The 12,892-nt window shown below is 47.4% G+C and overlaps 2 long non-coding RNA genes across 2 annotated transcripts; one reads left to right on the top strand and one right to left on the bottom strand.

Annotated features, from left to right (window-relative positions):
• Nucleotides 1-3,594: 3,594 nt before the first annotated feature.
• On the top strand, nt 3,595-5,232 carry LOC122363648. The gene is made up of 3 exons (XR_006253402.1): nt 3,595-3,720; nt 4,261-4,394; nt 4,997-5,232. It is a non-coding gene; the product is annotated as an uncharacterized LOC122363648 (long non-coding RNA).
• A 4,505-nt stretch (nt 5,233-9,737) lies between these two features.
• LOC122363647 lies at nt 9,738-12,359 on the bottom strand. The gene is made up of 3 exons (XR_006253401.1): nt 11,409-12,359; nt 10,987-11,126; nt 9,738-10,477 (listed from the first exon to the last, which is right to left on the bottom strand). It is a non-coding gene; the product is annotated as an uncharacterized LOC122363647 (long non-coding RNA).
• Nucleotides 12,360-12,892: the final 533 nt, after the last annotated feature.

The following is a 12,892-nucleotide window of genomic DNA, read 5'->3' as shown; positions in this document are numbered from 1 at the left end:
GAGTCGAGTGAAGGAGGTGCCTCCGCTAACGACTGTTCAGAGACAGGATCAAGCGGCCGCCGGCAAGTCGTCAACACTAATGTCTCCTCGTCCAAAGACTACTCGGCTGTGCGAAACGACATGGCACGGATGCACTGTATAAGCATGTACGTAGCAGCGCAAGTTGGCGTTCGTGTAACCGTGTTCACCATTCGTTTCCAAGTTCACGATTTACCTATCTCGTTTCTCATATTCATCTACATAACAGCGTACCTTAACCAGCGCCAAATAAAATAGCAAAGGCAGAGGTGGAGATCTCGGGGGGGGGGGGGGTCAGGACCCCCCTGAAAACGAATTACTGCTATGTAAGCCAATGGTACTGCATCCAGCCCGCCTTCATCTGCCCGGCCTGGACCCCCTGACATGTTGACAGATCTCCACCCCTGAGCAAAGGTCGTGCGAGATGTGGTTCAGAAGATATTTTCATCAGGAACATTTTATATTTGAGTGCCTAATATGAAACGTTGGAAGGTTAAATTAATCAGATTACGAAACATTTCGTAACGATGTTTTTTTGCTTTGTTTTGTTTATTTTTAAAAATAATATTCGGTGATTTGGAGGCGAACTCTGGAAATTCGCCACGGACGTATAAATAAACGTCCGTTAAATTCGCCAATATTTGACTTTTTATCGCCTATCGCCAAACGCCGTGCTTCTATCGCCAATGACTTCCAAAATTCGCCAAATTGGCGACATATCGCCAAGTCTGGCAACCCTGCTCGTAATAGCCACCTGTGGAGAGTTTCCAGTATAAATACAATACAAATAAATACAAATACTTTCCGGCCTCTTAAGGGCCCTTACCGGCCTATTTGTGACCAGCAGCTCCAAGGCTATAGAACTCCAGGTAAGGACACCAGCTGTTTGACCTTGAATGCTGCCGGCCGGCCGGTGACGTCATTGGAGGCAAGCCGGCTCGGCGGACACATAAGGCGAATGCACAACGGAGGGGCGTTGGAACGTTGCGGGAGCCGGGGAGATATTTTAATGTTGCTGCATACCACCATTGTTATGTTGATTGATATACAGACTGCATTCTTTTAAACCTCGATGCATCCTAGGCCTGGATGGTGCGTACATGCGTGGAACCATCACCCCGTCCGATGTTTGTGGTCGAAGCTGTCTATGTATCTAAAGACACTAAGACGGGTGCAATAACGGCGACCCGATCCCGTCTCTGGCGAATCTAGAGGGGTCGTAAGGACCCAGGCCGAATCTGACCGTCTATTTTTAGGGAAACGGGGTGGGTGAATTGACAACCGATGGTTTAAGAGATGATGAGAAGGGATCCCGTCGTCGATTGTTGTTTGACAGACAACACATGCACTGGGCGTATAACCATCAAAGGTAATGCCTGAACGTAGGCAAGCATAATTGGTCTGTCATATTGGCTAGGAATATAAAATCGTAATGGAGATCATTGAGGATATGATCTCTACGAGGCTACATAAAGGGAATTCATTAATTACTGCGGCCCATAGGGGCACCGCCAGAGCTGTTGTTTTACCATCGGTCCCAGGCAATTCTCCAGGGAGCTGCAGTACCCGGCGGCCAAAGCGGCCACCTCGTCGACTCACAGGTCCTGTGGGATTGCGTGATGCTTCAGTGCTTCACCCACAGAAGCACGGGTATAGCAGTAGGATGTGGGGTTAGGTGTCTCTAGCTGTCCACCCTTCATTGTAGGTACAACGTAGGTATGCAGCGCCTGGTCCCGCCGAAGCTCGGTATCGACCGTGACTGATTCACAACTGGCGGATCCAGGAAGCGGTCTTGGACACTGCGGGGGCTTACCCCAAAAAGGTTTCTCCGAATGAATTAAAAAAAAAAACTCGGATGTCGATTCCTTGCGCACTGCTGTTCAGTGTGATTAACCAACATTTCCTCAGAAAAGTTGTGAAGTTTTCTTTTATTCTCGAAAAGCGATCCCGGGCGCTACCCCGGTTGTGGGGAAGACATTTGCCACAAATGCCTTCCCCTGGATCCGCCAGTGGGTTGCCCCACCCCGAGCTAGACTAAAAACGTCCACAATTAAACCCCACCAGAAACCGATGGTAAGGTGAATTTAAATCCAATAACTCATCTCTGCCTGCCCGCCTAAATATACTACAGGGTGTTTCACAATAAATGTTACTTTTGAATAGCTTAAATAAAGATCTTACTTGTTCGTAAGCGCGTAAATTTTATATGCATTTTGCTGCAAATTTGTAGCGGTTTTTAGTCCTTACATATTTTTTTTTACAAACCGTTAACGGTTCCATCACTATGGACGTGCAATGCCAACACCGTCAAAACGGGTCAATTCGCCGTGTACAGATGATGAGGCGGTATGGGTGGTCATGCATTACGGCGCTTTGCGGAGTCTGACCGCAGTGCGACGGAGTTTCGGTAGCCATTTAAAAGGAGGAAGGATATTCCGTCAAAAATGTCTTTCAAACGGGTAGTAGAAAGGTTCCAGAAGACTGGAAACACGAGACCAGCCCCGACTCCTGGCCGGACGGCGATCCCAGAGAATCTGGTTGAAAAAGTCAGACGGAAGGGTGGCATAGTGGAGAACCCGTGAAGGGTGCTGAACTGAAAGTTATATGTTCATCAGTCCTACTGTTCTGCTGTCTCATGAGGTAATAGGTACTCATGAGCCATATTGTAATACATGTCACTGAAACATCGTCGTTTGAAAAGCAACGTTCATTGTGAAGGACCCTGAAGCTTAACAGCGAATTGACCTGTTTTGATGGTGTGGACATTGCACGTACATAAATAATGCAGTTGATGATTCGTCATAGGTTTTGTAAGGATAAAAAACCCGAAAGAATTTGCAACAAAATGAATATGGAATTTATGGGTATACGAATAGCTGAGGTCATTTTAAAAGCTTATCAAAAGTAACGTTTATTGTGAAACACCCTGTACCTACACATGGTACGGCACCCGGCCCTGTCGGAGCTTTGAGCCGATCGTGACATTTTCGGCTTTCACTTTATGGAGGTTCGCAAATACAACGCAGTAACAAATATCAGTACCTAGCACACTCTCCCTTTGACGCCCCACTCCGCGATTCCCCTCCCCTTGGCCGTTCCGCCCGCGAGAGCCAATCAAACGCTCATTAGGTCACGTGACCGTGCCCCGGGCGCCTGACCGCCCGTCCAGGTCCCAACGGACCCGGGCGAAGAGGTCAGGGTCAGTTGCAGTCACGTACTCATGAGCGCCGCGTACGCTGTTCCCGACGGGGAGGAGGAGCCGGCCGCTCCACCCTTCGATGTAACTCCGTTACTCGATGAGGCAGGGCTGCCAAGATGGAAACCCGAGCTCGTCCTAGGCTTCCCATTGGCCGCCTCCGAAGACGCAGTCAGAAGCGCCAGACGCCGCCTTCAACGCCGCTTTCACCCCGACCGGCCGACCGGGGACGCAGGCGCCTCTCGGCTCGTCAACGCGGCGGCGGACATTCTGCTGGAACATCGTGTCGCCTATCACATGGATGAAGTATTTACTGGATTGGCAACTCTCCGCCGATTTGCGACCAAACCGCGCAGTGCGCATGCGCGAACTCCAGATAGGACGCTGTCGTTTCAGCGCCATTCTTTCTAGTGTTGTGGATGGTTGGGGTGGTCGAGTTTTCGTCATTTATTCTTGAAGTTGAGCTGATAATCGATAGCTGTGTTGTTATCTGATATTTCGATGAGGTAAGAAACGTTTTGACATATCGTTTGTTGTGTTGACTGTCTTCCATATCATATAAAGCGACGTTTTTGTGCCTGATGCCCGATGAATCGTTGGGCAGCGGGCCACCAATATTTGAACGATTCTTTGCTTGTTAAATAATGTTTTAAGTAACTAAGGATCGATCTTTGATAATCAGGCCTCGCTCTGTAGTGCACATATATTAATAACACTGTTTTTTCATGTGCAGTTTAAATATTTCATTGCAAAGTAGGAACCTACCTTGCCAGGCATATTTTTTAGAATGGAGTAGCTTAGCAATGACTCTGGCTGATTTTTTCTTAATTTTATACTTTTTCAATGAAAAAGCAACTTCAAAACTTCAGTCATGCAACTGACCATGCCACTTTGGCACCAGATACCTACTTGACTTGAAAAGTGTTTTATGGTCTGTTGAATTGACGTTCGGTTCCGTGCTGCACAGTTATTTTGGCACATGTTGGGCAATATTGCCTAATTCAAGGTTCAAAGAACTTACCTGTTTTTTTTCTGGTTTCCCACAGGATGGAGCCTCTGGTATAGTGGTGCAAATGGTCAACCACGACAACTCCGCATGGTGCGGAGCTATCAACTGCAGCAACTCAAAGAAGCAGAACCCGGGCATCTCATTTCATCGTTTCCCCAAGGATCCGAAATTGTAAGTTAATGGAATCCAATTTGCTTCACCATTGAATTGGCTGTAAGTTAATTACTTAACTGTACCTTACATCAATACATATTTTTACAATGCATTGTTTGAAGTTTTTATGACTAGACTCTTAACTCAAGGTACATTTTTTTGCTACTAGTAAACAATCAATGACTTGTAGCAGAAGAAATGTACTTGCCTTTAACATATTTTTATCATTGAGGAATGGTTACAAATAACAAGTCATTAAAAAAAACATGAAAATGTTGAATTTTTTCTTCACTACTTTCATGTTGTTTCAAAGTATGCATTTGTACACGGAAAGGTGCAATGGAAAGTGGCATGTTATTTAGTATACCTAATTACAGTGCATTTTGTTAGTGTTACAATGGCAAATTTAGTTACTTCTAGTTCCAGTTAGTTACAGTTAGTGTTACATCTAGCGAATTTCAGTGTTATTTCAGGCAAAACACAACTTCAGTCCTGCCGTTGGTTGTGTCTCTGCTGTGTACTCCCTCTTCCCTGTGCCCCTGGGCCTGCCCTTAGCTACTACGCCCTCGTTGACCTCGTTATACAACTATTCTGATCAATTTCATGTTTTCTCATTCTAGGAGCAGACAGTGGATCCAGTGCTGCAGACGGGCAGATCTGCTAAACAAGTCTGCAGATTACTTGCACATCAATGTGAGGCTTTGTTCCGCACACTTTGAGGCCTCTCAGTTCTACCCAAAGGGCAAGAGACTACTGCGAAATGCAGTACCGACCATCTTCAACGTGCCAAACCCGCCTCGGCCTATCGCCACCAAGCGACCTCTCTGTGAGCGGAACGACCCTCCGCCTAAAAGAACAAAACGAGGTAAGCTCTTCTCCAGTGGCATGGATAACTGACCTTTTGCAGCCCTCCTTAGAAACTTGTGTCAGGCTCTGCTGCTCTGTTGCGAGACATTCTTTCATTTATTTAATATATGGTCAATGACAAGTAAATGGCGAAGTACTTGTATGAACAGCATTATGACATATATATGTTTTCAAATATAACCTTATGTTCAATGATTGCGAAATGCAAAAGGTTCCAAAATTAATTACAAAATGAATATATTTCGGACACTGTCCTTCTTCAGTTCAGAATTGCAAATTAAATCATTTAGTCACAACAGCGCCAGAATATGTCGATAACAGCTAAGTTAGGAAGTCTCACATTGGTAAATTCTCGCGCAAAATAGACAACCATCTTACAGTTGAAATGTTCACAAGGTACCCTTTCATATAAATATAATACATGTGTCCACAATTTACACATTAATTCATCCCTATCATCTATCAATCACTAGACCACAAGCATCTAGTCGTCTATTTAACCATCGAGCCATGCAATCCGTCAAACATCCAACCATCCATGTACTCACACATCACTCAGCTATAGATAATTAGACAATCAAGTCATCAAAGGCCACCATCTTACATCAAAGAGCATAAGTACTGTACCATTAAACCATTCATTCAAACCTCGAAACAATACTCAATCGTTCAATCATTCATGTTCATCCATACATTCATACATTCATTCATTCATTCACTCATTCATTCATTCATACAATCATCCAATTATTCAGTCCTTCATTCATTCATTCATTTTCTCACACACCATTCATCAATATGGTTAAATATAAAAGCCACTTGTCATCAATACACACATGATCAGTGAATCAGTGGCAAAGGCATCAGAACAGAAGACGTTACAATAGCGAAGTTGTAAATGCTAGAGTACTACAGGACAGGATCAGTTCCTCATTGCTTTCCCTTGGTCTATGACTCGTTACCCTTTAAATGATGGCCCAGGCCGCTATGTTGCTGTTTAGAGCTGGGCGAATCTGTTTGATCCAAAGAGACTCCGCTATTTTCCTGCCTCTACTGTCATCGCATGCCTGCAGAATCTTTGCCCTTACATTATGGGGTCCCGGCCGACACTGGGGATGCTGTGTTCGGAAATTCTCGCCCCACGGGGAGTCATTCCGCTGGTTTTTAGCATCTCGCAAATGTTCGTTGTAGCGGAGGCGCACCGAACGTCCCGTCTCACCAACATAACTCTGGTTACACAGTTCACACGTGAGCTGGTACACCACACCTGAGCTGTGGGCTGTGGCATCTTCCTTTCAGTCCGGCGGCGCACGAGTGGCATCGAGAGCCACCGGGACAGGGTGGAGGCTGTAGGGCTGACCGGACCAGTTGGTGCCTGATGGTGTTCTTATTAGTCCAGGCCAACCCCAGGTCAGGTTGACTACTCCTCCGGACGAGTGACTGGACCGCGTTGGCGAGCTCGTCGTCGACAAATGGTAGCACCATTCTGACAGCGGAAGCATTCGGTCTTCTTCTTCTTGCTCTGGTCGTGTTCATGCACTGGTCCACCGCCTTGTTGATGGTCTTCACGTTGTACCCGTTGTTGGCGAAGAGCTCTCTTGTTTTGTTGATGCTTCGGTGTCGGGCGTTATCGTCACTTGATAGCTTGATGGCTCGTCGTATTTGTGAGTGAAGCACAGCCCTTTTAGTCTTCCATGGTTGAGCCGACTCTGCGTGAAGTATAATCCCGGCTGATGTTGGTTTGATGTAAAGTTCCGTTGTATACTTTCCCGAAGGGTAAGCTGTGATCTTGGTATCTAGAAAGGGGATTGGTGTATTGTCTTCCGTCGACTCGATGGTAAATTTCATTGAAGGATGTGCTTCGTTGATGTGGGATAAGTATTTTTTGAGACTAGTTGGTCCGTGAGTCCACACTCCAAAAATGTCATCGATGTATCTCATGTAGATGTCCGGTTTGAGAAGTGCGCTATCGTTGAAGGTGAAGGTCAATGACTGTGAATTTTATGAATACTGCACATAACCAACATTCTAGTCAAATATTGCTTGTCATGGAACAGACCGCTGGTTGTCATTTGTAATGATGATCATCTGAGCCATGTTTTGCACCATTAGTGAGCCTGGCTCATGGCTGGTCCAGGCCAATCGACCTCAGTGTAGTCTGTTGTTCTCACACTGTTTGCCCTCCACTGCGGCCCTGCATCAGTGCCCTGTGCTTCTTTGCCGTACCCCTACACCCCCCCCCCCCGCCCTAAATCTTCCCAGTCTCAGAGACATTCATGTTTTACTAAAATATGTCTTCTTTGTTTATTGTTACAGGGGAGGCCCAACCATCACTAGACTGGACGTTCCTTGCTGATGTCGTCTTTGATGCAGCTGACACAGGTGATCAGCCAGCGACGCGACAACTGCAGTCAGAAATGGCAGCAACAGAGAATCCAGCTTCTGAAGCAGTGACAGTGCAGCCAGCGGCTGTAGCTACGGCAAAGACAGTGGTGACACCAACATACAATCGTTATCGCTGTGCACTGAGACGCCAGAAGCAGATAACAGAAAGGCTGGAGAAGAAGCTACAAGAGAGCAATGCAAACCTGACCTCGGTGACAGATGTGCTGAACACAACTGCAGAAATCTTGTCCCCCAATCAGCAGGCATTCTTTAAAACCCAGCTGGAGATGTCTGCAAAGAGTGCACGTGGAAGAAGGTTCACGGACAAAGAAGTAATGGAGGGCCTCGCACTGTTTTATCAAGGGCCAAAAGCGTATCGTCACCTGATGAAAACGTTCGTTCTTCCCAGTCCACGGTGTCTCAGGAAGAGAATGGAGGGAATCCAGATGTGGCCTGGTTTCCAAGACTGGATTGTTGGGGTTATGAAGGAGAAGTTCAAAGGTGCCAAGGAGCATGAAAAGCTGATCACGATATCATTTGACGAGATGACAGTGCGCCCCAAACTAACCTACCTTCCAGCAGAGGACTTGGTCGAAGGAGTGCAAGATCATGGCAGCCTAGGTCGTGCATCAGACCCTGCTGACCACGCCCTGGTGTTCATGGTGCGTGGGGTAACGTGCCGTTGGAAGCAGCCCTTGGGCTACTTCCTGAGAAGTGGACCGACTCCAGCTGTGGTCATGCGAGAGCTCCTGGTGGCTTGCATCAAAAAGCTGAGGCTGGCTGGCTTCACTGTGGTCAGCACAGTTTGTGACATGGGCTCACCGAACCAGATGCTGTACCGAATCTTGGGTGTGACACCGGAGTGCCCCAAGTTTGATGTGGACGGAGAGGAGGTGGTTGCGCTGTTTGACGTCCCACATCTATATAAGTGCTTACGCAACACCTTGCTGAAGCAGGATGTGACAGTGGACGGTAAAACAGCTTCCTGGAATGACATCCGCCTGTTCTACCAGCAAGACCGAGGGAGGCGAGTGAGAACGGCGCCGCGTCTGACAAACCACCACGTCGACCCTGGTCCCAGGGAGACACCGGTTGGTCACGTGACTCGGAAACAAAAATCAGCTGATAGAGTGGCGGAATTGCCGTAATCAAACACGAATAATTCCGGACGATAGAGCGGCAGTATAGGAGTTATCTTCGCAACAGGCAAACATTGCAATGTTTTATCATTCCATGATCAAGAATCGTTCATAAATCATATATTTCTTCGATGATTACTGCCGCAACCGACACGCACGCACATATCGTAGTCAGCGCATAAAGATATGCTTTGCGATATTAAATGTAAAGAAAAGCATTCTATATCTTGCTCCAACCTTCTACTTACGCTTTTATAATTACGACAGCGACACCATACGGCCTATCGACGCCACGCAACTCCATGGAGTTTCCGGCCACACTCTGCCGAGTGTGCCGAGATCAGAGGCGGACCATCCAGGGCACGTCCAGCTGCACTGCCCGGTCGCTGGGAGGGCGACACCTAGCGCCGCTCTGGCCGCTCGCTTCCGCGACAACTTAGCTACCTGGCTACGCCTATGGGAGGGGAGGGAGAAAACCAACAACAGTCTGATGAGCCAATGGAGTCTGCGAGCCGCGCCAATCAGCGCCCTTCCGCGCGCAGACGGGAGCTAGAGCTATTCATCTCCTTTCCTGTTTTCGCTGGTCCGCCAGTCACCAGCATCGTTCCGTGCTTTCCATCGTCGCGATTCGGCCGTGTTGTCGTTTGTGCGTCAGCAACAACAGTGAGAGAGAGGGAGAGAGAGAGAGAGAGAGAGAGAGAGAGAGAGAGAGAGAGAGAGAGAGAGAGAGAGAGAGAGAGAGAGAGAGAGAGAGAGAGAGAGAGAGAGAGAGAGAGAGAGAGTCTCGGATCACGCCAGACAAGACCAACATGGGTATCTATTGTTTATTTACTTTCCAGTGATCGCAGGCGTTTAGTTGTTTGGAACCGGCTGTGATCAGTATTTGACGCATTTCTGTGATCTGTATGATAAAACTGAAAAAATAGTGAAATATATCCACTTTAATTCACATATCGCTTTTGACTCATGGTGCCACAGCGTACATAGTACATACACAGCCGATCTCGGCATGTTTCTGTTCCAGAACAGCAGCTGCAGTGGACACCAAAAATTCATTCATGTTCTGACAACTTATTCCAAAGATACACATATTTTACGACGAACGTTCCAGAGAAAGTATTTTCTCGCTCACAGATGCTCAGCAAGAAGCGCGCGATTGATTGCAACTAGCACGCTCACGATTTCTAATATAGCGCTGGCCAAAACCTTCCCCTTACATCCAAATATAATAATCTTAATTCCAGTCTCTGTCCTATTTATTACTTATTAGCGCATCGAGAGTGAATGATACCACGGCATAGCCGTCATATTACATAGCACAAATTGCGAGACGACGTCGAGACCCGTATCGGCGTATCCTTCACAGATCCGGGTGTCTCACCTCCACTCTCAATCAACCCTGATACACCATCAACCGAGCCACGTCAGCTCCGACCATCTTGATCCCCGCACTGAAATCTGATGGCCGGCCCGTAATTTCATCCTATCCGTCAGCGCGCACTACACCCGAGCTCAGCCTAAAGTGCACTGTGCGGCCTTCTCCGGATGACGCCTCTGAGCATGGCGCTTGACTTGCACCTGGATGCATAGAGCCTCTTGTTCGTGTACGGCCATTATCATTTCAGGAATCGGATGGTCTCGGCGGTGGCGGCGCTGGTCACCGTGGAGCCGTTGAAGACACAGTCAGCTCGAGCACCCGCGACCAGTGACCTGTAAAGCAGCGAGTCGCGGCACATCACGACGACCGTCACGTTTCAGTCACGAAGGCCGTTATAGAAGTCACGGCGGCCGTCATATGCCAGCCGCGGCGACCATCACATAGCAGTCACGGTGACCGTCACAGGTCACGACGGTAGTCAAATACCACTACGAGCCATGGCGACCACGACTCATAGCTCATGATTAACGTTTCCTGTCGCACACTCAGCTATAATAACATTACATTAGCCTGTACACACATTTCCACTCGAGAAATCGAAATCCGAACCTGAGACCCATCATACGTCACGACACTTGCAGCGGCACCTGCATTAGCAGACATCCCATCCCGACAACACAAAAAGTTCCCCCAAGCCACCCACCTATAGGTGAGTGGTCCTTATAAGGACGCAGCGACGGGTTACACAATGCCATTACATCACCAACGTCACTGACCTAGTGACGTGGTGGGATACAGCCTGACCTGTGGACGCCTTGGACTGGTCCACACAGTTACTGACCTGGAGATGATGTGATGGTTTCTGGACAATGTGGCTGGATACACGCGCCACGTGGTTGGCCATCACAATGCTACTTCCTGCAGGTGACGTCCTACAGATGGATCGAACCGTTGTCTCCAGAACCACCGCCAGCAACGAGCCTGGTGGAGGATAATGTGTTCAGAACTCAGAAACCACAAAGCATAGTTACCTGCAATACAAATGACAAAGCCGGCCACAGGCACACAATGGCGAACTTTTATGCTAAGACTTGGTTTCATCGGTACACAAGATTGCAAACGTCCATGATGAAAATCAAATCACATATCTAGCAAGCAAATAAATACCTGAGAAAGCAGTGCACAGAACTTGTTTAATTATCTAGGAGCTTATATCTCTGTATTCCACACACGGTGAGCAGACAAGCCTCTGCCACGCCATACCTTCTTTGGCCCATATCAGTGAGCAGCTGATGTAGTCTGCCTGATTTTCGACATGTGTGAGGCTGGCGATGATTGCGTCTGCAGCGTTCCACGCGTAAGCCAACCTGCCGAGAGCCATGCCAGCTAGTTGGAGGAGCTTCAGTTCAGCTAGCAAGTGTAGGTAGTAGCCATCCAGCAAGTCTGGCAGGAGGCACTTTCACCAACTTCTCAGGCGTTGACGAGATGGAGTGCCTGGGGTGTGTGCGCACCAAAAAGCAGCAACTGTATGCGCAGAACATTGGCGTAACCTGGATGAATGAAAGACAGAGGGAGTCAGGAGTACAGGGGTAGACAACTGATATAGGCGAGGGGAGCACTGGAGACTATAGTTCGACAACTCTGAGAAAGAACGAAGCTTAGCCTAAGGTGCCTCAAAGCACTTAACACATGCATTGAACATTGGATAGCCTACCTGCGCTTAAATTTGACTGAAATCATCTCAGGCGTATTGGAAGTGTATTTACTATTTAGGGCCTTGTTGGAAGTTATCTTCAGAGACATGTGCATCAATAACTATTGCACTTCAAAGCTGTTCTTTCTTAGCACCTAGCTTTGTCAGACTAAGACCATATGAAAGCCATCTGCAGCACAAATGGATGGAACAATAGCCTGAGGATGTACTGGTATAAGTCACATTTATGAGGATCCACATTGAAGAAATTGTGATAAATGGCCTTTCCCTCCTCATTGGAAGGAAGATGATGGTGACCCTGCCACTTTTTTCTACTAAGGAAAAGAATCAAACAAATTACAAAATGAATAAATCTTATCACTAATGGATTTACAAACTGTCACCTAAGTTAAAACATGCTGTCTACAACACAACAGTGAATGAAAGCAAGTTTACCCAACCCACAACCAACATTGCAGTTTCTGCGGGCGCCTGCGGGTAGTGCCTATCCTTTGTTGCAAAAACAAAATGCGTGCATATGCCCACTCATGCGACATCTGCCTTACTAATGTGACAATGGCCTGGGCTGGCACCCTGGTGAGTTGTTAAAGCTGGGCCCATCCAGTGGACAGGCCACTCATCCCCCTGACACTCACCGCAACCGGCTACGGGAGTGCTCTAGTCCTATACGGGAGCTAACCACGAGATAAAGTTGTCCGTCCAGCCCAAACAAGATGTTGTGGCGGCATGGAAAAGGATTTGACTAACCCGAGGATGAAATTGACGGAACGGGGGGAGGAGGAGCGTCACAAAATGACTAGGCCCTGGGCAGGGGCCAAGGGATTTATACAGCTTTGGGGTAGAATACCTCCATACATGATTGAAGTCTAATTGTTACAAGACAATTGACAAACAAATAATAGCAACATCAACTACATACCTTTGTCCCGGTTTTTGAATCTCAACTAAACCATTTAAACCAAGGAAAAGAAGATAAAATACAAAATCAGCCAGCCTAGCACTGATGTGATAACCTCTCAAGATAAAATATAGG

Source organism: Amphibalanus amphitrite, unplaced genomic scaffold (genome assembly GCF_019059575.1).
Source record: "Amphibalanus amphitrite isolate SeventyFive unplaced genomic scaffold, NRLGWU_Aamphi_draft 000632F_arrow, whole genome shotgun sequence".
Classification (NCBI taxonomy): Eukaryota; Metazoa; Arthropoda; class Thecostraca; order Balanomorpha; family Balanidae; genus Amphibalanus; species Amphibalanus amphitrite.
Note: the sequence above shows the minus strand (reverse complement) of the source record. Positions and strands in the feature narration are given on the sequence as shown.